Source organism: Budorcas taxicolor, chromosome 5 (assembly GCF_023091745.1).
Source record: "Budorcas taxicolor isolate Tak-1 chromosome 5, Takin1.1, whole genome shotgun sequence".
NCBI lineage: Eukaryota > Metazoa > Chordata > Mammalia > Artiodactyla > Bovidae > Budorcas > Budorcas taxicolor.
Genome location: NC_068914.1, coordinates 63,376,938 through 63,404,816, shown reverse-complemented (window position 1 = coordinate 63,404,816; position 27,879 = coordinate 63,376,938).

The following is a 27,879-nucleotide window of genomic DNA, read 5'->3' as shown; positions in this document are numbered from 1 at the left end:
GAAATGTGAAACTGGCCCCTGTACAAGGAGGACAAGGAGAGACCAAAGAAACAGGCAGACCACTCCAGATAGGTAGGTGGCAGGTTTAATAAACAAGGGAACTTAATGTGAGGCTTATCTTGGGCACCATAAGATGAATAGCTCTCTGCACCCACTTGCCAGAATCCTAAAAGCTTACATAGAGGCTTTGGTTTCAGTCACTAATACCATAAAGAAAGTTCAACAGCACATTGCTTTCTCAATACTGTGTCATTAAAAACAGCTCTCACTGTGGGCAAAATGTACAATCCAAGGACAGGGGAAGAAGTGGGGAGCCTCCAATTACCTGGGCACAGCTTGTGAGTCAACCCTCCATCTTGTCTTCTTGATGACTTCCTGCAACATTAGTTTTCTTATTTGTTATCTGCTTCTCTCTATAGACTATAATTTCCACAAGGAGATGAACCATATCCCTTTTATTAACTGTGTATCCAAAGCATATTGTACTTTGTCTGGCTCAAGGAAGGCATTCAGTAAACACAACTTGAATAGATAAATGCATGAATGAGTAAATGAGTAGTCATTTCCATTCCACGGCCTCTTGCACATCCAGTTTTCTTAACTAAATCTATAATCAATAAGGCTTTAATTTCCTTATTCTTGAACTCAATCCATTATAAAATAAATAAAATTCAAATGTCTTCTGGGATCATTGCCCTCAGATTTAGACAGAATCTCTTGAAAACAATTCATAGGCAAGACAATACACAGTTCAGACCTGTCCTAAGGTCTGTTGGAGGTTTAGAAATCTAAAAGGTAGATAGACATTTGCTTTCACAGAGCCTGAATTGCAGCCCCAAGTCCTAGCTGGTTTTACACTGAATATGCAGTAAGTCTAATCCACACACTTCTGCCTTGTATGAGTGATACTTCTCAGTGGAAATCAAGCATAGCATGCTCTGACCCATGTCACGAGTAAGAAGTGGTGGCATAGCTGGAATAGCAGAACAACCTATACACTGACTTACAGTTGAAGCATTAAACCTGTAGTTTAAGGGGTAAAGAGGCAGAAATGTTTAGATCCCATCGTGTCCCCAACATCCCTGGAGAAATGGTGAGCATGGGTGTGGGGTTCCACTGCAAATGGTGTGTAATTCATACATTCCATATGAATTCCAAAGGCTTCCTCAACTGATTATTATGTGTGTGTGTGTGTGTGCGCTTAGTTGTGCCCAACTCTTTGCAACCCCATGGACTATAACCTGCCAGACTTCTCTGTACATGGTATTTTCCAGGCAAGAATATTGGAGCGGGTTACCATTTCCTACTCAAGAGGATCTTCCTGACCCAGGAATCAAACCCATGTCTCTGGCGTCTCCTGCACTGGCAGGCAGATTCTTTACCACTGCATCACCTGGGAAGCCCCTCAGCTATTTCTTGGATTACACTAAGTGCAAGAGTAGGTGGTAAAGCAGGAGCCTGTTCTGTGGACAAAACCAGTGGGGTGCGGGGTGGGGGGGAGTAAAAAGAAATGAGAACTGTGACTCAGACCCATGTGGATAGGTAGAAACAGGGGAGGCCAGAAATTTTGACCTTGTCTTATTTAGATTTTGGAAGGGTGAATCTTTTTATAAAATTCTTTTTCTTTTATTAAGACTTTATTTTTTAAAACAGTTTCAGTTCACCACACATGCATAGCCTCTCCCATTACCAACATCCCCCACCAGAAAGGTGTATTTGCTACATTTAATGAATTTGCCTTGACACATCATCATTACCAAAGTCCACAGTTTATGGTTCAGGCTTAGTGTTGTACATTCTATGGGTTTGGAAAAACTGTATAATGGTACGTGGGCTTCACTAGGGCTAAAGAACCCACCTGCCAATGCAGGAAATATGGGTCCGATTCCTGAGTTTGGGAAGATTATCTGCAGGAGGGCAGGGCAACCCACTCCAGTAGTCTTGACTGGAGAATCCATGGACACAGCAGGCTGGCAGGTTACAATCCATAGGGTCACAAAGAGTCCGACACGACTGTAGCGACAGCACACACACATGTAATGGCATGTATCCATCATCGTGTGTTGCACAGATTATTTTCACTGTCCTAAAAAAGCCTCTGTGCTCTGCCTATCCATTCCTCGCCTTCTGCACACCTCGTAACCACTGATCTTTTTACTGTCTCCATAGTTTTGTCTTTTTCAAACTGTTTTATAGTTGGAATCATACAGTATGGAGACTTTTCAGATTGGCATCTTTGTAAGTTATTTTTCAAATCTCAAAGGCCAGCAAGAAAAGAGTATTAAGTGGTACAGGTATGTTTTCTGGAGAGTCAAGGTTGGCCCAGGAAAAGGGATGAAGAAAAGAATCAATGAATCCAGCTATGAGGAGTCAGGAAAAGCAGAGAACAGTTTCACAGGGGCTGGGCTGGTGTAGGGACAAACAACAGTCACGTTTACCATGTTCAGGAAAAGACAGGCTTTGAGAGCAGACGGTGGAGCCAGCAGTGGGGAAGGGAGAGGGAAAAAGGGAAGGGAAGCTGCAATAGTTCTCAGTGTGCTGGAAATTAAATAGAACCTTAGATTTCAACATAGACAAGCTTACTAATGATGTGCTATTTTCTCCTCTTCCAAGTTCCTTCCTGTCTCACATTTCAATTATAACTGAAAATGGCTCTAGAATAGATAGTTGGTTTCAGGTATGATTATTACATTTTAAGGAAGTCAGCTTTTATGATCTTAAGGAGGGCAGCTTTCTTAGCTTTTTACTACAGTGGTCTATTAAAGTTGATTACCTTTCAGTAATAGAAAAAGCAGCCTAGGCCACTGTAATTTAAGCTCTTATTAGATTTTGTTGCTTTCAGAGAACTAACTGGTCGATTGAAATCTCCTACTTTAAGATGAACTGGCCTCAATCTACTAAGTCCATAAACTGAAACTTCTACCAAAGCACTGGACATCTGGTTAAAGATTAGCTATTTTTAAAAGTGAAATACTTAGTGGAGCTACCAATAACAAAGCACAACTAGGGTAGCATGTTTAAAACATGTGACTCTAAAACGGGACCAGCATCTGGTCCCATCGCTTCATGACAAATAGATGGGGAAACAATGGAAACAGTGAGAGACTTTATTTTCTTGGGCTCCAAAATCACTGCAGATGGTGACTGCAGCCATGAAATCACAAAACGCTTGCTATGACAACCTAGACAGCATATTAAAAAGCAGGGACAAAAAATAAATAAATAAATAAAAAGCAGGGACATTACTTTGCCAACAAAGGTCCTTCCAGTCAAAGCTATGGTTTTTCCAGTGGTCATGTATGGATGTGAGAGCTGGACAACACAGAAGGCGGAGTGCTGAAGAATTGATGCTTTTGAACTGTGGTGCTGGAAAAGACTCTTGAGAGTCCCTTGGACTGCAAGGAGATCAAACCAGTCAATCCTAAAGGAAATCATTCCTGAATATTCATTGGAAGGACTGATGCTGAAGCCGAGGCTCCACTATTTTGGCCATCTAATGTGAAGAGCCGACTGATTAGAAAAGACCCTGATGCTGGGAAAGATTGAAAGATGGAGGAGAAGGGGATGAAAGAGGATGAGATAGTTGGACGGCATCACCGACTCAATGGACATGAGTTTGAGCAAGTTCCAGGAGATGGTGAAGGACAGGGAAGCCCAGCATGCTGCAGTCCATAGGGTCACAAAGAGTCCGACATGACTGAGGGACTGAACAACAATGATACAGGATTTAGAAAAATTTGTGGGAGCCAAGGAATATTGGAAGACTGAGACAAGTCTTTTGGAGTAGAGCAGGAACTGACTGTGAAATAGGCATAACTTGAGGAAAAGAGATCATTCTTAACTTTAAAACTGTAATCAAGACAAAATGCAAACTACCAAATGAAATGAACATATATAAAACATTTATTCACAAGCACATATCCCATGTATGATATTTTTCTTTTACATAAATATAACTAAGTAGGCAACTGTCTGGTCAGTGATTGTTTCATTACTTGACCCAAAACTCTACAGTACCATGTTGCATAACAATGTCATCAGCTGTTTGTAAGAGCTGTTTTGTTTTGGTTACATTTATTCAGTTTGGCTTGGTTGATCTGGATTGAATTTAAAACTGTTGAGCTCTGAAAAGATGTACTTTTGCCAACATAAGTCAATCCATCTGGCAGTAGATAGATGCTAAATGTCACAAGACTGGAAGCAACATCTGAGATTTTCTCTACAAATGTGATTAGCACTATCAATACTACCTTGAATGTAGGTCTGCTCTGGACCTGAACATATTCCAGCTACCTGGATGAATATGGTCTTTATAATATCACTTATAGGTTAGTGGGTTAAAATAACTCAATTGCTTTCCAGAGTAAGTGAGATACAGAATTTCATCTTATCTGCTCTATGCCTCTGGGTGGAAGCATAGTAATACTTCACTGGACTTAAACTACTGGGTCATTTAACTCTTGGGCCTATTAGAAATACTACAAAGTATCTGAGCTTTGTAGATCTGTGTTCAAGTCCTAACCCCACCACTAGCTATGTGCCCCATGGCTAAGATATGTGACTTTTCAGGGATCCAGGTTTCATCTCTGTAAAAAAAAAAATGTATTATCTACTTATAGGGTTTTATGTGAGCTAAATTAACTAACACAGATAAAGCAATGAATTTGGGCTTTATAAAACAGTAAGTTCACCAAAAAAAAAAAAAAGAGAGAGAGAAAGAGAATTCTCTTACCATGTTCAAAGAGAATCCTATGTGATTTCATTCCAACTAGCTAGGGCCATTATCTATTTTATTTCTGTTTCTTTCTACTTCTTATCTATAAGAAGGAATAGAGACAAGTTTTAGTCACTGCATTCATATTTTGAAGAGATGGAATTCTGGCATGGCCTAGCATAGATGTGGGCATTCATATTCCCTCTGACACTCACTGGTTCCATGAATGCAGGGTCTTTTTGGTTCTCTTGCCTGGAGAATCCCGGGGACGGAGGAGCCTGGTGGGCTGCCGTCTATGGGGTCGCACAGAGTCGGACACGACCGAAGTGACTTAGCAGCAGCAGCAGCAGCAGCAGGGTCTCCTTACATACAGAATGCACGACTTGTGCCCCATTTTGATTTGGGGACTGTGGCTGTTGGCTTTTCTCAAATTCTTGAATAATGTGAGCTTCCACCATCTCCTTCTCCACATAAGCATGTTCTTCTCTTTGGTTTCAGTGGTCCCAACTTCACATTGTCTACTGCAATCTAGCTTGGGGCTGATAAAGGCCACGGTACCCTGGAACTCTTACCAAATGGTAATTTTCTGATAGCAATTTTTCTTGTTTTTAAATATATCAGCATATAAAAACAAGATTACATAGATACAGAGGCTTGATTATTCTTCAAAGTAATTTATTTCAAAGTAATATAAGCCCATAATACAATTTCAGTAAAAAAAAAAGAATATATTTTAAACGTACCCATAGTTCCCCATCTATTAATACAGTGACTATGAACATTTTGGCCTATCTTACTTAATTTTTTCCTTTAAACCATGACATTTTTCTCCTTTAACACAATTACAGTCACAAGACACATGCTAATTCACACTCTGCCTTTTCACTTTATATTACATTATTTTTAATATAAATTTATTTATTTTAATTGGAAGCTAATTACTTTATAATATGGTATTGGTTTTGCCATATATCAACATGAATCCACCACGGGTGTACACGTGCTCCCCATCCTGAACCCCTCTCCCACCTCTCTCCTCGTACCATCCCTCTGGGTCATCCCAGTCCCGAGCATCCTGTATCATGCATCGAGCCTGGACTGGCGATTCGTTTCATATATGATAGTATACATGTTTCAGTGCCGTTCTCCCAAATCATCCCACTCTCTCCCTCTTCCACAGGGTCCAACAGACTGTTCAATACATCTGTGTCTCTTTTGCTGTCTCGCATACAGGGTTATCGTTACCATCTTTCTAAATTCCATATATACGCGTTGCTGCTGCTGCTGCTAAGTCGCATCAGTCCTGTCCGACTCTGTGCGACCCCATAGACGGAAGCCCACCAGGCTCCTCTGTCCCTGGGATTCTCCAGGCAAGAACACTGGAGTGGGTTGCCATTTCCTTCTCCGATGCATGAAAGTGAAAAGTGCAAGTGAAGTTACTCATTCGTGTCCAACTCTTAGCGACCCCATGGACTGTAGCCTACCAGGCTCCTCCATCCATGGGATTTCCCAGGCAAGAGTACTGGAGTGGGGTGCCATTGCCTTCTCCATATATGTGTTAGTATACTGTACTGGTGTTTTTCTTTCTGACTTACTTCACTCTGTATAATAGGCTCCAGTTTCATCCACTTCATTAGAACGGATTCACGTGTATTCATTTTAATGGCTGAGTAATATTCCATTGTGTATATGTGCCACAGCTTTCTTATCCATTCATCTGCTGATGGACACCTAGGTTGCTTCCATGTCCTGGCTATTATAAACAGTGCTGTGATGAACACTGGGTTACACGTGTCTCTTTCAATTCTGGTTTCCTCAGAGTGTATGCCCAGTAGTGGGATTGCTTGGTCATAAAGCAGTTCTATTTCCAGTTTTTTAAGGAATCTCCACACTGTTCTCCATAGTAGCTGTACTAGTTTTCATTCTTACCACCAGTGTAAGAGGGTTCCCTTTTCTCTACACCCTCTCCAGCATTTATTGCTTGTAGACTTTTGGATAGCAGCCATTCTGATTGGCTTGAAATGGTACTTCATTGTGGTTTTGATTTGCATTTCTCTGATAATGAGTGATGTTGAGCACTAATTTTTGCAGTGATTAACAATCATATTATCTGAATTATAATCCTAACAAGTAGATTTAATTTTATTCATCTAGCTTTTCCTTTTGGATGAAAAATTTCAGCTGTTGCCAAGTTTTGATTATATAAACAATACTGTGATAGACATTTAACTCATAAGATTTATTTTTGCATATTTATATTATTTTTTAGGATTCTCAGAAGTGAAATTACTGAATCAGAATGGGCACAGTTTTATGGCTTATGGTGTACTTTCCAAGGATTTAAAATTAATGCTAGGAGACCAATTCTGCCTATATCTCAGCTATAAGTAGGATCAAACTCCACACAGAAGTTGGCATTAAAGGACTTTTAAGTAGTTTTTGGTTCCTCCTATTTTTTCTTGGAAGTGTTAGGTAGTTAGAATAGGAAACAGGAGTCCAGAATGGCGGTGGCTAAAAGACAAGGAAGGGAAAAGCCTGTGAAAATAGAACAAGGAAGGTCTGATGACCAGAGTGAGGACCTCAGGTGGAACAAACAGCACTCCCGGCTAGCCCAATTTACATAGGGCAGGCCCAGGGGGAGGAAAAAACATAAAAAGAGGAGCCAACGGGCCGGGGCTCTATTCTATTTGCATCTTTTGGATCGGCATGCCCTCACGCCTCGAGGATGTATTTTCCTTTTATTTTCTAAATAAAACTGAGCTGTAAATAACACGGAGCTGTAACACCAATCAGTCCAAGAGCTATCACATGGTCTGTCCAAGAGCCAAGAGCTATAACACGGTCTGTCTGAGAGCCGTGACACGCAGAGGGCTTTAGTGTCCGTCGCCTCTAATTTTTGTTGAGATGAGACAAAACTGAGGAAATTACCCACTCCCCTGACAGAAGGAAATTTGATGTATATTCTGCTCAGCTTCGTCAGGTCTGTTGTGAGTCACTGTTACAGATATGCTTATTCATCCTGCAATACTTTCAGGAATAAGATAGGGTACAAATAAATACATAATACTTTCACCAACCGTGCACATGCCGGTGTCTGAAACATTTTTAAGGTTTTGGGAAACATAGTCTTCTGGTTCTGTGCATTATACTCTAAATTCCAGTTGGTGCATAACCTCTGATAAGGTGAATTTTTTTCTAGAACTTTCTGAGGAATTGCTGTTTTATTGTTAAAGCATCTACTTTACATATGCTGCTGCTATGCTCAGTCGCTCAGTCGTGTCCAAGTCTTTGTGAGGCCACAGACTGCAGCCCACCAGGCACCTCTGTCCACGGGACTTTTCAGGCAAGAATACTGCAGTGGGTTGCCATTTCCTTCTCCAGGGGATATTCCCAACCCAGGGATCAAACCCAAGTTTCTTGCATCTCCTGCATTGGCAGACAGATTCTTTACCACTGTACCATCTGGGAAGCCCATTACGTACCGACGGTGCCCAGTTAACACAACATCCTACAATCATTTTGAAAACATACAGAAATATACCAGCAAGGGAAAAAAATAACTAGTATATTTGGGCCATATAACTCTGCTCTTAAAAACTAATTTTAGAGAAAATGCTTATTGAAGCTAAAATAATCTTAAACATTCACCTGTAGAGAACGGTTGCGTAAAGCACAGAGCATTAGCAGAACAATAGTGCACACATGCCAAGTCGCTCAATCGTGTTCGACTCTCTACAATCCTATAGACTATAGCCCGCCAGGATCCTCTGTCCAAAGGATTCTCCAGCTAAGAATACTTGCATGGGTTGCTACATCCTCCTCCAGGGGATCTTCCTGACCCAGGGATCAAACCCGCATCTCTCATGTTTCCTGCATTGACAAGTGGGTTCTTTACCACTAATGCCACCTAGAAAGCCCTGTGGTAAAATTGTTATATATTGTTAAATATACGGTTAGGAAGAAAGATTTCTGATGAATATATTTTGACAAAGGAAAAATGTAGGAATTAAACCTGCAAACCAAAGTAGCCTATCATCCTTTTTGTGTCCTGATTCAACAGAAGTTCAGGCCAATATCAAAGAACATTTGAGCTGTATAAAAACTGAGTTAGGACAGAAACTTAAAAATTACTTAGGTAGAGACTAATACCATATGCAGTGTTGAAAAATGTAGCCTTATTTTCTTTTATATTATCTAGGTAAATTCAATGTTCATTTAACAGTCATAACATAACATATAACACACATGGATAACATAAAATAAGTTAAAATGAATATATATGTCATTATCACAGTGGGAAAATAAATAGTAATATGCCATGATGATAAAAATTCAAAAAATGATATATTCTCAATTATCTACATTAAATATATTATGTTCTCAATGATTTATATTTAGTAACACCTTATTTTTTACTCTGATTTTCCGAGGGGCTTCATTCAGCAACATCTCTTCACTTTCTCATTCACAACATGTTTACCATCTACTATGTGTAGGTATTATTCTAGAATAATATTCATGTCTATTTCCCAACTATGTATTCTTCAGAAAGGAAACTGTGGTGGCTCAGATGGTAAAGAATTTAACATTAGCCTAATAAAAAATACAATTGGAAAGGCAAGACTGCAACAAGAAAATCACATAGATCACTATCAAATCTAAAGTTTAGAATTTAGATATTCATTTAAATTTGACATGTTAGCATGACTATATATTACCAATGTCTGTACCAGCTTCTGAAATTCAATTTCTATAAGGAGGGTTCAAAGACAAAGGAAAAATATAAAGAAAATGAAAGAAAACTAAAAATTCAAGAAACACTATAACCTAGGACTACATATCTTACGAAAAGAAACTGCTCCAAAGAAATAAAATACAACTATGATAGAAAATAAAAATGAGATCTTATTTGACATCATAAACAACAGATTATTGGCCTAAAAGTTATTTGGAAAATATTTGCAAAAAATCCAATGGTGAGACTATGTTGAATCCATCTAAACATTCATTTTTAATAGACAACTTCTAATTTCGCATAGATAAGACATTGGTTTTTCCAGTAGTCCATGGAGAAGGAAATGGCAACCCACTCCAGTGTTCTTGCCTGGAGAATCCCAGGGACGGGGGAGCCTGGTGGGCGGCCATCTATGGGGTCGCACAGAGTCGGACACGACTGAAGCGACTTAGTAGTAGCAGCAGCAGCAGCATGGGGTCACAAAGAGTCAGATGTGATTTAGCAACTGAATAACAACAACAACAAAAGACATTTGTGGAAATCATTTTCTTTGATTTTCTTAGGTCCCATAATGTGTTTACCCCAAAGGCAAGGCACTTTTAATGAAATATTACCCTCTTGAAAGAAGTTTTTTGTATCCCACAGGGGAGGTAAACAACTCATTAGGAAAGAATTAAACCCTGACTTGTAATACAATGTTATAGGGAAGGGGAGCCACCCCCAGCCCTCCAAAAGCCTTAGCCATGCTTGCCAACATAATCTCCCAGTTTATCCTTCAAAGCTGCTCTTATTTTGGCAGTGTTTCTCTAAGCAGCTGTGGGCTTTGCTCTTAGTGCTTGTAGCCTCCGCCATCTTCATTATTGACGGTGAATCTTTGACAAAGTGCCTCAAAACTATAGCAAAATGCTCTGCAGGCATACTTAAGAGAAGGGGTCAACACATTTCTAGAAGCATAAAAGCTGATTACCTTTGTATCTGAGCACAGGGCAGATAATCAGCGGGAGAGATGGGCCAGAGTGCACAGAAACAGTAGCCTGTGGTTTAGTTCAGTTCACTCCAGCATAAAGGAGAAGAGAGATAAGAAGCTCCTTTATGTGATTAGAGGAAAGAAAAATCTATACTTTCCATATGGGAATTTCTCATGTGCTTTCTTAATGAACACAGAGAGAAGTTGAGAGAGACTTTTAAGCTGTTAAAACTTTTAAAATATTCTCTTTGGGACTGGGAGAGTATGAATTTCCTAATTTCATCAGAACCATTAATGACTTCAGTTCCTTCCTATTTCAACAAAGGAAGTAAAGGGGTTTTTTTTTTTTTTTTTTACTGCATTATGATTTTGAAAAGCATTAGACAGCAGGAGAAATGATTTGTAATCATGCTGTGGAAAGAAAAATATATTTTTTTTCTTCTCTAGAAATGATTCTCATTGAAAATCTAAAAGCTTTTCAAAGGCTAGATAATTTATTATAATGGAACATACTTATGAGTTAGCATTTCATAATAACTAGGAGGTTATCTTTTCTCCCAGGTTTATATATTTAAATGATGCCTTAGCCTCCAGTGAAGATACATGTTTCTATTCCAACTATAAACTCAAGAAAAAACTAAGGAAATATCAAGAGGGACACATAGCCTCTTACGCTCATTGTTTTCCACGATTTTTTTAAGAGGATCTTTTCCACTCCAGTACTCTTGCCTGGAAAATCCCATGGATGGAAAAGCCTGGTAGGCTACAGTCCATGGGGTCGTGAAGAGTCAGACACGACTGAGCCACCTCACTTTCACTTTTCATTTTCATGCATTGGAGAAGGAAATGGCAACCCACTCCAGTGTTCTTGCCTGGAGAATCCCAGGGACGGGGGAGCCTGGTGGGCTGTCGTCTATGGGGTCACACACAGTCGGACACGACTGAAGCGACTTAGCAGTAGCAGTTTCCTCACACAAATGACTGAGGTGAACAGATGAAAGAGGCCAAATGCCAGATATACAGACCAGAACCAGAAAATTATTCTTGAAAGTAGTAGAAAAAATAACATTGTCCAATGCCCAGGTAACTTGACATGCTATAAAAGGGAGGAACGTACAAGCAGGAAAAGAAGCACAAGATCCTGAATCCAGAAAAGGGACAGAACTACACCCTTGGACTCAAAATGAAGGCCTGCAAATACCTTGTAGAGTAGGAGGGACTGAGCAGAAGGAAGCTGCAGCTATAGTGGTCGTGGTATGTAGCTAGCTATTGTGCCTGGCTAGAGTCAGACCAGAGATTCACTTAAACAGCCAAATTAAGTGATATATGCACTAGGAATTTTTTTAAGAGTTTAATATATTTTATTTGATAGAATTAAGTTAAAAGAAAGCATTTGTTTAATTCAGACCAGTTTCCGCAATACATAGGTCCACACTCACAAATTTAATAACTTTGTTGAAATGTTACAAATTTATTGAAAAACACAAAATCTCAACACACAAAGACAAAAACACACAAAAGAAATAAATGGTACAGATAAACTTATATCTATTAAAAGTATTAAATTAATAATTAATAACATTCCAAAAAAGAAAGCAAGGCCCAGATGGCTTTCCTGGTAAATTCTACCAAACATTTAAGAAAGAAGTTATACCAATTCTCTATAATCTTTCCCACAAAATATAAGCAAATGGAATATTTCCAAACTTATTCTATATGACCAAAATTATCCTAATACCAAAGCCAGTTAAAGACATTATAATAAAAGAAAGTTATAGGCCAAAAGCTCTCATAAATTTAGATGAAAATAGCCTCAACAAGACATTGGCAAATAGAAACTAACAATATATTAAAAGAAAATCCAACATGACAAAACGGGATTTATTCCACATATACAAGGCAGGTTTGACATTCAAAAATCAATTAATGAACATTTCAAAAATACATGTAAGTCAAACCACTATGCTATAAAAACTTACATGGTTTTAAATAGCTTTCATGCCATATTAGCATCACATTAGCATTATGCTATATAAAACTTCTATGCTATATGAAAATTATATCTCAGTAAATATGGAGAAAGAATCAACTAATATAATCTATCACTTCAATGAGCTACTGATGAAAAGAAAAAAGATTAGGTCATTAGATGTAGAAAAACTTTTGGCAAAATCCAACAACCATTCATTTCCTCAACTTAATAAAGAATTTCTACAAGAAATGAACAGCTAACACCATTCTCAGTTTTAAGAAACTTGAAGTTTTTCCACTAATATCAGGTAGATCCAAGGATGTCCCCTCTCACTACTCCTTTTCAACACCATACCTGAAGCTCTAACAATAAAAAGGATTGCTGGTTGGGAAGGAAAGAATAAAACTGTCTTCATTTGCAGATGATATGATTGATGAGGTAGAAAATCCAAAAGAATCAACAAGGAAACTCCTGGTATTGCTAAGCAACTGTAACAAGACTGTAGGCTACAAGCTAAATGATAGAGTCAATTCTATTCCTATACATCAGCAAGGAAAGTAGAATTGAAATTTAAAATATATCACAAATCACACAGCACACCAAAAATTGAAAACTCTGGTGTAAATTTACCAAAATATAAATAAAATCCATATGAGAAAAACTATAGAACACTGATGAAAGAAATCAAAGATATAAATAAATGGGGAGATATTTCACATTCATGGATAGGAAGACTCATATTAAGATGTCTGTTCTTCCCAACTTGGTCTATAGACCAAGGCAATCTCAATCAAAATCTCAGCAAGTTATTTCATGTATACCAAAACCTTATATGAAAGTTTATATAGAGAGACAAAATAACCAATACAATATTGGAAAAAAAGTCCAAAATCAAGAATCTGACATTTTTTGGCTGCAAGACTTACAGACTTAAAGTAATCAAAACAATGTGATATTAACCAAAGAACAGACCAACAAATCAATGGACAGGAATATAGACCAGAAAGAGATCCACATAAATACAGTCAACTGAACTTTAATAAGGAACAAAGGCAATACAATGAAGCAAATATAGTCTTTTCAACAAACAATGCTGGAACAACTAGATATCCACATGCAAAGGAAAAATGAATCTAGACACAGATTTTATACTCTTCATAGAAATTAACTCAAAATGGATCACCTGTCTAAAATATAAAACACAAAACTATAAAACTACTAAGAGATAACATAAAAGAAAATCTAGATGACCTTGGGAATGCTAATGACTTTTTAGATACAACACCAAAGGCATGATCCATGAAAGAAATACTTGATAAGCTGAACTTTATTAAAATAAAGACCTTTAACTCTGCAAAAGATAATTTCAAAGGAATAAGACAAATCACAGACTGAGATAAATATTTGTAAAACACATTTGATAAAGAACTACTATCCAAAACATACAAAGGCCTCTTAAAAATCAATGATAGGGAAACAAAAAAACAATTTAAAAAATAGGTCAAAAATGTTTATAGACACCTTCCCAAAGAAAATATACAGATGGAAAATAAGCATATGCAAAGATGCTCCACATCATACATCATCAAGGAAATGCAATTAAAACAATGAGATATCACTACATGCCAATTAGAATGGTCAACATTCACAATACTGGAAATACCTACTGCTGGTAAGGATGAGGAACAGTAAGGAGTTATCATTCATTGCTGATGGGAATGTAAAATAGTACAGCCACTTTGCAAGAGAGTTTGGCAGTTCCTCACAAAGCTAAACACAGTCCTACTTTTAAAGTCATATTCAATTAAAAGATATGGAAGAACCTTAAATTCATATTGTTAAGTGAAAGAAGTCAGCCTGAAAATGCTGCATACTCTATGATTCTGACTAGATGACATTCTGGAAAAGGCAAAGCTAAAGAGACAGCTAAAGTTTCAGCGATTGCCAAGGTTTTGGTTGGGTCAAGGATGGGAGGCTGGAAGAATAAGTGAAATGTAGTGGAAACTTAGAGCAGTGAAATCTGAATGACATGATAACGGTGAATGCATGATATCATATATGTATCAAAACCCATAGAACTCTACAAAGAGTGACCTTAATTGTAAATTATAGACTTCAGTTCATAATAATACATCAATATTGGTTCACTGATTGTAATAAATGGACACAGTAAAATGTTAATGGAGAAAACAGTGTGAGTGTATGTCTATGGGGATGGCCTATGGAGACTTTCCAAACTAGCTGATCAGTGTTTCTATAAATCTAAAACGCTCCTAAAAAGTGAAGTCTATTTTTAAAAGATTTTTAAAAAATTAAAAGTATTTACTCTGTCTTTAAAACAGCAAAAAACAAATGCTTGCCCTGATAAAAACTCTGGTTTTATTTGCCTTTCTTTATCATTCAAAATACTAACTTCAAGATTCTAAAATTCTAAATTACCCCCAAACAGAAACCTTATTTTGTTATGTTCACTTTTTGTCCTAATTCAGGGTAATTATATTCCTTCACATGTGCTTTGTTGTGTTACATATCACTCTCTACCTGATTCCATTGTTATTGATGTACAGGTCTCTTCTCACCTACTTGACAATAAAATACTATTTATTTCCCACAGCACTCTTGGCTATGAGGCAACATTAATATAGAAGTTAGGAGCTGAAAGGAGAAACGATGATGCATGACAAACTCTCTCAGAGCTTCACAACCTAGAAAAGTACTGAAAATTAGGACTTCAACATGTGAGATTGGGAAGAACACAATTAAATCTGTAACAGCTTGTGTCTCTAATTTTTACTGAAAAAAAACCCTGCACCTTAAGCATATTTTCTTCAAGAAAATTAGAGATACCAATGGAACATTTCATGCAAAGATGGGGATAAAAAAGGACAGAAATGGTATGGACCTAACAGAATATATTAAAAAGAGGTGGCAAGAATACACACAAGAACTATACAAAAAAGATCTTCACCACCCAGATAACCATGATGGTATGATCACTCACCTAGACACAGAGAGCCTGGAACGTGAAGTCAAGTGGGCCTTAGGAAACATCACTATGAACAAAGCAAGTGGGGGTGATGGAATTCCAGTTGAGCTATTTCAAATCCTAAAACATGATGCTGTGAAAGTGCTGCACTCAATATGCCAGCAAATCTGGAAAACTCAGTAGTGGCCACAGGACTGGAAAAGGTCAGTTTTCATTCCAATCCCAAAGAAAGGCAATGCCAAAGAATGCTCAAACTACCACACAATTGCACTCATCTCACACACTAGCAAAGTAATGCTCACAATTCTCCAAGCTAGGCTTCAACAGTACATGAACTATGAACTTCCAGGTGTTAAGCTGGGTTTAGAAAAGGCAGAGGAACCAGAGATCAAATTGCCAACATCTGCTGGATCATGGAAAAAGCAAGAGAGTTCCAGAAAAACATCTATTTCTGCTTTATTGACTGTGCCAAAGCCTTTGACTGTGTGGATCACAACAAATGGTGAAAAATTCTTCAAGAGATGGGAATACCAGACCATCTGACCTGCTTCCTGAGAAATCTGTATGCAGGTCAAGAAACAACAGTTAGAACTGGACATGGAACAACAGACAGGTTCCATATTGGAAAAAGAGTATGTTAAGCCTATATATATATTGTCATCCTGCTTATTTAACTTATATGCAGGATACATCATGAGAAATGCTGGATTGGATGAAGCACAAGCTGGAATCAAGATTGCTGGGAAAAATATCAATAACCTCAGATATGCAGATGACACCACCCTTATGAAAGAAAGGAAAGAAGAACTAAAGAGCCTCTTGATAAAAGTGAAAGAGGAGAGTGAAAAAGCTCCCTTAAAACTCAACATTCATAAACCTAAAATCATGGCATCTGGTCCCATCACTTAATGGCAAATAGATGAGGAAGCAATGGAAACAGTGAGAGACTTTATTTTCTTGGACTCCAAAATCACTGCAGTTGGTGACTACAGCCATGAAATTAAAAGATACTTGCCCCTTGGAAGAAAAGTTATGACCAACCTAGGCAGCATATTAAAAAGAAGAGACATTACTTTGCCCACAAAGGTCCATCTAGTCAAGCCTATGGTTTTCCCAGTAGTCATGTATGGATGTGAGACTTGGACTATAAAGAAAGTTGAGCACCAAAGAACTGATGCTTTTGAACTGTGGTGTTGGAGAAGACTCTTGAGAGTTTCTTGAACTGCAAGGAAATCCAACCAGTCCATCCTAAAGGAAATCAGTCCTGAATATTCCTTGGAAGGTCTGATGCTGAAGCTGAAACTCCAATACTTTGGCTACCTGATGTGAAGAACTAACTCATTTGAAAAGACCCTGATGCTGGGAAAGATTGAAGGCGGGAGGAGAAGGTGACAACAGAGGATGAGATGGTTGGATGGCATCACCAACTCAATGGACATGAGTCTGAGTAAGCTCTGGGAGTTAGTGATGGACAAGGAAGCCTGGCGTGCTGCAGTCCATGGGGTCGCAAAGAGTTGGACACAACTGAGCGACTGAATTGAACTAAGCATATTTTAGAAAAAGTTATCAAGAAAGCCCCTCTACCTTGAATGATTATTTTCTGATTTTACTTTTAATAATTTTAGTTGTTTTTAAAAACATGTTATGGTTCTCCCCCTTCCCCTTTGGTTAAACCCCTCAACCAAACAAAGAAGCATTTACTGTATATGATGGGTAAATCTAATTAGTGATTTTTGTGTGTTTGTTTTTTGGTAACAAATCAGCTTCTCTAAGTGAAGCCTACAGAGTGGTCATAATGCCTGGCAACATAAACACACACACTAGCTGGCTTATTGCTGTTCCTTATGACCAATGAATAGGGCACAGTAAGGGAGCAATTTTTAAAATCTCTATTCATGCATTTGTAATGTGTTGTCTCTGATGGCTTACATGTCAGTTTGCTAGGGGTGCTGTAAAAAAAAAAAGTACCACACCTCGGTGGCTTAAATAAAAGACATACATTGTCTCATGATTTTGGAAGTTAGAAGTTCAAGATCAAGGTTTCGGCAGTCGTAGTTTCTTTTGAGGGTTGTAAGGAAGACTGTTTCATGCCTGTCTTCTAGCGTCTGGGGTTTTGCTGGCAATTTCTGGCTTTTCTTTGCTTGTAGACACATAACCGGAGAAGGCAACGGCACCCCACTCCAGCATTCTTGCCTGGAAAATCCCATGGATGGAGGAGCCTGGTGGGCTGCCGTCTATGGGGTCGCACAGAGTCGGACATGACTGAAGCGACTTAGCAGCAGCAGCTGCAGCAGCAGACACATAACCCACATCTCTGCCTTCACATTCACATGGCATTCTCCCTGTGTGTATCTGTGTGTGTGTCCAAATTTCCCCTTTTCATAAGGACATCAGTCATATTATGTTAGGGAGTCAGCCTACTCCAGTATGATCTCATCTTTACTAACTATATCTGCAACACCTCTATTTCAAAATAAGGTCACATTTTGAAGTACTGGAAATTAGGACTTCAATACGTGAAATTGGGAAGGACACAAATCTACAACAGTTCATGTCTCTAATTTTCACTGAATAAACCTGTACCTTAAGCACATTTTAGAAGAAGTATCAAGAAAGTCCCTCTATTTAAACAAAATAATCTATATCCCCAGTCTTTATGGCTATCCTGCGTACAATCACAGCATTAAGCACAGGATTTGAATACCTGGATTTTAATGTCTCAAGCACTTACAATCATTTTAAACTTTGACAAATTACTTAAATATTCTTCACTTCAGCTTTCTTGTCTATAGAAAGGGACTAAGAATTATATCTGCACACACGGTTATTATAAATGTTAAATATAAATTTACATACAGAATTTATTACAGTGCCCATCATCATTTTAATCCTCATCTTGCTCCAAAACAATCTTCATAGAATGTAAAATCTTATGATCTGTCTCTCTGGTTCAGAGCTGTGCCTCAAATCCCAATGCCAGTCATACTACTTAAAACATGATGTTGCGCCATACAACTTTTATGAGATGAGTATCTGATATTCTACTTAATCGTACCCCAAACTAAATTTACTGATACTTCCACATGCAGAAATACACACACACACAAATCTTCTCAACCTAAGATATTTTTACACACAAAAATTCCAGTTCTAAGATCTCATTTTTTATACCAGGAATAGTGAAACATCCACTTAGGAGCCTTTTAAACGGTTGTTGGTGGTAGTTTAGTCACTAAGTCATGTCCGACTCTTGTGACCCCATGGACTGTTGCCCACCAGGCTCCTCTGTCCATGGGATTTCCAGGCAAGAATACTGGAATGGGTTGCTATTGCCTTCTCCAGGGGGCCTTTCCAGGAATTGAACCCCAGTCTCCTGCATTGCAGACAGACTCCTACAGGCTAAGCTACAAAGGAAGTCTTATAAATGGTTATAAATGGTTTCTAGACCAATTCAGTTCAGTTCAGTTCAGTCACTCAGTCATGTTCGACTCTTTGAGACCCCATGAACTGCAGCACGCCAGGCCTCCCTGTCCATCACCAAATCCCAGAGTCCACCCAAGCCATCTTGGGTGGACTGATGTCCATTGAGTGATGCCATTGAGTGATGCCATCCAAGCATCTTATCCTCTGTCGTCCCCTTCTCCTCCTTCCCTCAATCTTTCCTAGCATCAGGGTCTTTCCAAATGAGTTAGCTCTTCACATCAGCTGGCCAAAGTACTGGAGTTTCAGCTTCAACATCAGTCCTTCCAATGAACACCCAGGACTGATCTCCTTTAAGATGGACTGACTGGATCTCCTTGCAGTCCAAGGGACTCTCAAGAGTCTTCTTCAACAACACAGTTCAAAAGCATCAATTCTTTGAAGCTCAGCTTTCTGAATGGACATGGGTTTGGGTGGACTCCAGGAGTTGGTGATGGACAGGGAGGCCTGGCGTGCTGCAGTTCATGGGGTCACAGAGTTGGACACGACTGAATGACTGAACTGAACTGAAACTGAACAGTTTTCTTTATAGTCCAGCTCTCACATCCATACATGACAACTGAAGAAACCATAACCTTGACTAGATGGACCTTTGTTGACAAAGTAATGTCTCTGCTTTTGAATATGCTGTCTAGGTTGGTCATAACTTTCCTGCCAAGGAGTAAGCATCTTTTAATTTCATGGCTGAAATCACCATCTGCAGTGATTTTGGAGCCCAAAAAAATAAAGTCTGACACTGTTTCCCCATCTATTTGCCCTGAAGTGATGGGACCAGATGCCATGATCTTAGTTTTCTGAATGTTGAGCTTTAAGCCAACATTTTCACTCTCCTCTTTCACTTTCATCAAGACGCTTTTTAATTCATCTTCACTTTCTGCCATAAGGATGGTGTCACCTGCATATCTGAGGTTATTGATATTTCTCCCAGCAACCTTGATTCCAGCTTATGCTTCTTCCAGTCCAGCATTTCTCATGATGTACGCTGCATAGAAGTTAAATAAACAGGGTGACAACAGACAGTCTTGACGTACTCCTTTTCCTATTTGGAACCAGTCTGTTGTTCCATGTCCAGTTCTAACTGTTGCTTCCTGACCTGCATATAGGTTTCTCAAGAGGTAGGTCAGGTGATCTGGTATTCCCATCTCTTGAAGAATTTTCCACTGTTTATTGTGATCCACACAGTCAAAGGTTTTGGCATAGTCAATAAGGCAGAAATAGATGTTTTTCTGGAACTCTCTTCCTTTTCCCATGATCCAGCAGATGTTGGCAATTTGATCTCTGGTTCCTTTGCCTTTTTAAAATCCAGCTTCAAAATCTGGAAGTTCATGGTTCACATACTGTTGAAGCCTGGCTTGAAGAATTTTGAGCATTACTTTACTAGCGTGTGAGATGAGTGCAACTGTGCAGTAGTTTGAGCATTCTTTTGCATTGCCTTTCTTTGGGATTGGAATGAAGATTGACCTTTTCCAGTCCTGTGGCCACTGCTGAGTTTCCCGAATTTGCTGGCATATTGAGTGCAGCACTTTCACAGCATCATCTTTCAGGATTTGAAATAGCTCAACTGGAATTCCATCACCTCCACTAGCTTTGTTTGTAGTGATGCTTCCTCAGGCCCACTTGACTTCAAATTCCAGGCTGTCTGTCTCTAGGTTAGTGATCACACCATAGTGATTATCTGGGCCATGAAGATCTTTTTTGTATAGTTTTTCTGAGTATTCTTGCTAACTCTTCTTAATATCTTCTGCTTCTGTTAGGTCCACACCATTTCTGTCCTTTATTGAGTCCATCTTTGCATGAAATGTTCCCTTGGTATCTCTAATTTTCTTGAAGAGATCTCTAGTCTTTCCCATTCTATTGTTTTCCTCTATTTCTTTGCATTGATAGCTGAGGACCAATATGATAGGACAATCAGAAGAAGTAAAGCAGACTTTTTCTGTACACACATAAGAAAAATAAAATCGTTTTTTCTTTCTCTCTCTAAAGGCAAGCAACATCTTGTGTTCTAGATACTTTTGCTCTCAAATTTAATTTAAAAAGAAGCAGGATTATTTTAGAAAGAGAAGGTCTCACAGGGATAAAAGAGAGACATGTCCTGACTCCAGAGAGGGGAGATTTCTGGGGACTGGAAAATATTCTGGGAGGGACTAGTAACTCTGTTGTAAATGGGCACGGAATGTTTGGGGAACAAAACCCTAAAAGTCAAATCTTTAGAAGCTTCATGGAAGGTCTAAGAAGCCAAAAGTCTATGTGCTCAGTAACAAAGCCTCCAGCCTTCCAATGGGCCATGCCAGCCTAGACAACAGGCATCTTTTGAGGTGATGCAGTTAACTCTAAGTTAAGGAATAATAGCTAATTTAGTTTAGAAAAATAAAATTGTTTTGACTAAACCGTTATCTGATATAACAACGTAACCAAATCCTAACTGTCTTGCCTTACCAAAGCTATCCTGAAACCTATCCTGTTTCTTCTGGAGCTAGATACATAGGACAAGTGGAGATCTCCTAGGATTTTAGAGTGTCTCTTCTCTAGAAATAAAAACAATAAGGAAAAATAAAGACAGTCACACAGTCCTGTCCAAATCTTTGTGACCCTATGGACTGCAGCACTCCAGGCTTCCTTGTCCTTCACTATGTCCCAAAGATTGCTCGAACTCATGTGCATTGAGTCAGTGATGCCATCCAAATATCTCATCCTCTGTCACCTCTTTTTCCTTCTGCCTTCATTCTTTACCAGCATCAGGGTCTTTTTCAATGAGTCAGCTCTTTGCACCAGGTGGCCAAAATATTGGAACTTCAGCATCAGCATCAGTTCTTCCAATGAATATTCAGGGTTTACTTCTTTTAGGATTGACTGGTTTGATCTCCTTACTGTTCAAGGGACTCTCAAGAGTCTTCTCCTGAACCACAGTTCAAAAGCATCAATTCCTCAGCCTTCAGCCTTCTTTATGGTCCAACTCTCACATCCATGCATGACTATTGGAAAAACCATAATTTTGACTATACAGATCTTTGTCAGCAAAGTGATGTTTCTGCTTTTTACTATGCTGTCTAGGTTTGTCACAGCTTTTCTTCCAAGGGGAATATGTCTTTTAGGTGAGCTCATTAAATTCTAATGTCAGAGAGAACATAACCATATTTACCAAACTGCAGAACTATAGAGAGATGGAGCACCTTGATGTCTGGGTACCTGTTACTAAAGTATTTGATAGAACAGGTGGTAAAGCTATATTCTTTGTTAGGTGTAGTGAGATGACTCACATTTAAAAAACAAACTGTAGATGGTACTGAATAAATTTATGATACTAAATGGGAACATCTAGAAATACACCTTTTTTCATACCAAAGGCAGCCATGAAGTGGTAAGGAACTTCTCTCTAAATCTGAGATCTCAGAACAGGTAGACAATTGGATAGATGGGAAATGGCCCACATTCCCCATATTTTTCTATTAACTTTTAAGAGAAGAGGAAATATATTCCCTCTTGCGATAGGGAATAAAAGGGGGGGAAAGGTATAAGCTTTTTAGAATCTTAATCTATTCAGAAGGCTGAATCTGACATAGAGATATTTGTAGAATATTCAGACAATCCTGAAAGGTGGGACTTCTTATACTTGTAACAAAAAATGCTAAATGGATGATGACTTAGAAGAACAGAATGGTCTAACATATACTCATTTCAAAATGCTCAATGAAACATGAATCTATTTCAGCCAATAAATCATCATTGATCATCAACTGCATGCCAGTCACCATGCTATCACCTCTTCCTCCCCACTCTCCCATAGCTAACCACAATTTTTAAAAAATAATATTACAACTACATTTCATCTTGTATGTTCTCCTCTCAGAACACATTTACTTCCTAGAATCCATTTCCTACTTTGGCTAAAGTTAGTTTCTCTCATTTTCCCAATACTCCTTAGCTGAATGTTGTCTTAACTGGGCAGATAAACCAAAAGAAACAAGTTGTTTGGAATATAATGTATTTCTAAAGTAGCTATAGAGATCAGGATTAAATATGTAAGTTTCCCCACTATCCTAGTTTTAAAAATCTCTGGAACCTTTCAATGAATTCTTTCCTTTGGCTGGATTTTCTATTACTTGCCTCACTGACTAATTATCTTAGATCTTTTCTGCTCCTCAGATTCCAAAGAAGAATGTGGAAGTGAAAATAACACTCCCTGAATGTTTATGATATTTCAGGAAAGTGCTGGTCACTATACATGTTGTTGTTGTTGTTCAGTTGCCCAGTCGTGTCAGACTCTTTGCAACCCTATTGATGGCATGCAGCAGGCCAGGCTTCCCAGTCCCTCATCATCTCCCAGAGTTTGCATAAGTTCATGTCCATTAAATTGATGATTCCATTCAACCATCTTGAGAGTCCCTTCAACAGCCAGGAGATCAAACCAGTCAATCTTAAAGGAAATCAACCTTGAATAGTCATTGGAAGGACTGAAGCTCCAATACTTTGGTCACTTGATTCGAACAGCCAACTCACTGGAAAAGTCCCTGTTGCTGGGAAAGATTGAAGGCAGAAGGAGAAGAGGGCAACAGAGGATGAGATGGTCACTTGACATACATTTTGTCGTTTATTCCTTTTAACAACTCCAGAAAGTAAGTACAATTTTCTCTACTTTAAAAAGCAGGCTCTGAGAGGTTAAAGACCTTGCCCAAGTCTCACAGAGCTAGAGAACAGTAGAGCAGAGAATTAAGACTGAAACCTGTGTCCATGTTCCTTTCACTAAAATGCATTTCTTCCCCTAACTAAGAACTTAGACGCTTCTTTTGACATTCTTTGTCGTGCCTTTCCTAGATTAATTTATACTACTACTATTCAGTCTGTTCTACAAACTGAAAAATTAATCCTTTATCTTTCTTCCTCTTCCATCATGTCTAGTCTTTCTTCTCTCTCTCAATGATTGGTAACCAGTTCTTGTCAAGTCCACCATCCCCCAGGAGTTCTTGAACGCCACCTGTCTTGTCTGTTTCCGTGGTGAGCACTGCATTTGAGACTCTCACATTGCACACTGACTACTAACTGGTATTCCTGTCATGGCTCTTTTTTTCTGGAAGGGGTCCATTCTGCTTTCTGTTGCCAAGGTGATCTCTAGTACATGCCTTTTTCTCTTCAGCTTGAGTGGTACACCAGACCCTTACGAAGGTGCCCCCAGCCTCATTCCCCTCCTCACCTCCTGCCCCATAGGATTTCTCAACAACTTTCATACTCACTATGTTCATGATACTGTCTTCAACTAAAATACTCTTCTCCTTATTTCTCTAGAATCTTTCACAAACATCCTCTCCCCTTTGTAACCCTTCTAGGCCAGTTCACCTCTCCCTAAACAGAACACAGTGCTTCATAATGTGTGGGTCTTAATGTGTACTTCTTTCAGAGCACTTAACCAATCACTGCATAATTCTTTGTCTACAAGCTTATTTTTCCTCAAGACTCTATGTTACAGATACTGAGCACACTGTATAGTGTTTTGTAGGGGCTCTTGTAGTTGCACAAAGCAACTGTAGTTTTAGAGTGATGTTTTGTTAGCTATTGAAACAGCAAAAATATCTACACAACAAATTGGCAAAGGCTCTATTAAAGAGAACACTTCACTACTGGAAAGAGTGTTGAAACAACAAAAATGTATGGTCATTAAAATTTTATTTAAATAAAAGGGGCTAGATGATTGTGCATAAAGGTTTTCAAATGTATTTCCTCAAATAGCTGTCCAAGAATAGCACTAATCTATGAAGGCAAAAACAATATAGGATTTTGATACTTTGCTTGAATAAGGCACTAGAGGTTTCAGGACGTTCTAACCAGCAATTACAACAACAACTTTAAAATTTAAATAAAAAAATTTTTCCAGAATGACCTTTTATACAGACTGTATTAATGAATCTAATTTACAAACTCTTGTAATAAATCAAATGGTATAGTAGCAATTCTGTTTTATAGAAAGCATTAAATCTCTTTTTAAAAGAGTAAGTACATATTAGATGAAGTCTATAAAACAGCTCAAAAATGTTAGACAAATAAGGAAATTAGAATGCCTCTGTATAAAAAAGAAAGGGTTTAATTCAAAGGCAAAAGAAAACTTACTCCTTAAAATGTTATTTAAATTGTTGTTTAAAATTAAAAGTAGTAAGTCAGTGAATGCATACAGCTGTTTATTTAAAAAAAAAAATGGACACAAAATACCTTGGTCTTAAATAAGCACTTCAAAGACAGTGCTTAATAAGAACACTTAAAGACTCTTATTCAAACAGTAATTGTTTTCCAAACATTAGTTTGGGAAAGAATGCCTCTCTAGATTCTTTTTAAGTGGTTGGTTATCAGCTCTCCCTCTTTTCCCTTCCTGCAGGTCCCCTGGCCAAATTACATCCCTGTCAGGGCTCAGGAGAAAATTCTCCCCTCCTGCCACCTTCCCCTAGCCTGCCCCCACTTGCATACACAGTAGAGCTCACCGCTCCCCAGGCTGTGATTCACCATTATTATAGTCATTGTTGCTTTCGATTATCACAATTTATACCTGTAACTCTTTCTTCTGCTAGACTGACAGCTTCAGGCAATCAAGGACCAGTCCTACTGTTAGGCAACAGAAACCCACCAAAGAATAAACCTTCCAAGTTATCATGGTACAACAGCAGAAAATTGGTAGAACACAAATGGATTTCAGTACCACCCGCGCATGCTGCAGTCCAAGGGGTCGCGAAGAGCCAGACACAACTTAGAGAAACAACAACTACCCCTTTTCTCAGGGAAATATGGCAGCGACTCTTATCTTGTAGCTTACAACTGTAAAAACTTAGGCATTAAAAGAAGAGAGACAGTAAGTTAAGTATTTGTTGGAAATCACTGAAACCCTAACACTAAGCTTTAGTGCCCCCAAAGAGAGGTCTGAGGGGAACGAGACATGTTAGAAGAAGTCATGGGAGAGGGGAGTATCTTTCACTAATATGTATGCTTTAAAAAGACAAGATAGTATAAGATTTGAATAAACAGTGAACTCGTGTATGCCCCACTCTGAAAGCTTAGACACTAGAGTATTTCCTTGAAAAGTCTACAGGTGTTCTTAACCTTTGAGCTACTTAATGCGAGAACGGCTGAGAAGGCATGCATATCATTCTGAGGAAGAAGTATATGTAACCTCCTCCTCAGTTAAAGAGAGCAAGACTGGTTAAAGTGCTAAGAAACTGCTGAACTGCTTTTTTAAAAAACAAACAAACAAACTTTTATTGGAGTAGAGTTGATTTAAAATGTTTAAAATTATTTAAAATTTAAAATGGAATTCTGTGGTGGTCCAGTGGTTAGGACTCCACCAAAGGCCTAGTTTCAATCCCTGCTCAGGTAACTAAGATTTCACAAAGCATGTGCTGTGGCCATAAATAAATAAATAGATAGGTTTATTGATGAATTAATTAAATGTTGTGTTAGTTTCTGCCATAGGGAAAAGTGAATCAGGGATACATATATCCACTTTTTAAAAATACTCTTTTCCCATACAGGTCATTACACAATATTGAAATAATTCCCTGTACTATACAGTAGGTCCTTATCAGTTTTCTATTTTATATATAGTAGTATATGTATGTCAATCCCAATCTCCCAATTTAACCCTCCCCCTTTAACCCCACCCTCTCCCCCTGGTAAGTATAAGTTTGTTTGCGACATCTGTGGCTCTAGTCCCTGTTTTGTAAATTGCTTTGGGCTCCACAAAACAAATTGTGATTTTGACTGAGTTAATGTCTCCTCCTGATGCTGGGAGGGATTGAGGGCAGAAGGAGATGGGGATGACAGAGGATGAGATGGCTGGATGGCGTCACTGACTCGATGCACATGAGTTTGGGTGAACTCCTGGAGTTAGTGATGGACAGAGAGGCCTGGCGTGCTGCGATTCCTGGGGTCGCAAATAGTCGGACACGACTGAGCAACTGAACTGAACTGAGGACAAAATAGAACTAGAATGCCTAAAAGAACCAGCCAGTCTACCAACTCCCCAAGAAAACGGACTTTTGGGGGGTACTGGGATCTTTTGAAAATCTGATGGGAAAAAATGGAAAGAATATATGTGATCCATTTCCCAGAAAAAGACATGTATGTCCTTTTTTTTATGTCATGAGTTTCCAGAAGCCCATTCATTCCTATGAGGATAAAGACCCCTGAGGAAGTCAGAAGCAGCTCGCAAAGCAACCAGATTGAGGGTCTTTAGTAATAATAACGGCAAAGATGCCTTTCACAGGCTGAGTCCTCCAGCAGCCTAGCAAAGCAGCTGGGAACTGAGCAAGTGACTGCCAGATGCTAAAAGCTTTTGGGACTCCAAGCCAGAGGCAAATAAAGCTACATGAAATAAGTCCAAGGTGGGAAGTTCAGAGCACCACTTCCCTGCTCTGATGATCTGTTTAAACAGGTTACCTAAGACTGTTTCTAGGCCCATGAATGAGAATGGCTCTTCTTCCCTTCCCCTCTTACGGCCCTGTCTTTGAACAGATTTTGAAGGAAGGGAGGTACAGTTGTTTGAAACTTGTGTTTGTTTAGGCCAGCATAGCTCTTATTTCTTATTTTAGCTTTCTTATGAGAAAACTAAACTGGTGACTGTATTAGTCAGAGTTCTCCAGAAAAAGAAACAAAAGGTATATATAAAAAGGTTTATTATGAAGAACCAGCTATTGCAATTATTAGGCTGGGAAGTTTACCGTCAGCAAACTGGGCACTCAGGAGAAACAAAGGAATGGTTTTGGTCTGAATCTGGAAGCCTGTGAACCAGATCATGTAAATTTTGGTCTGAGTTTGACTCAGAGGGCAAGAAATGACTGATGTCCCGCCCAAAGACAGTCAGGCAGAGAGAGAATATTCTTCCTTACTCAGCAATTTTATCCTATTGAGGCCTTCAAGCAACTGGGTAAGGCCTACCCACGTTAAGGAAAGCAATCTGTTTTACTTGGTCTGCCAATTTAAATGTTGATCTCATTGAGAAACACCCTCACAGACATATCCAGAATAATGCTGAACCAAATATCTGGGTATC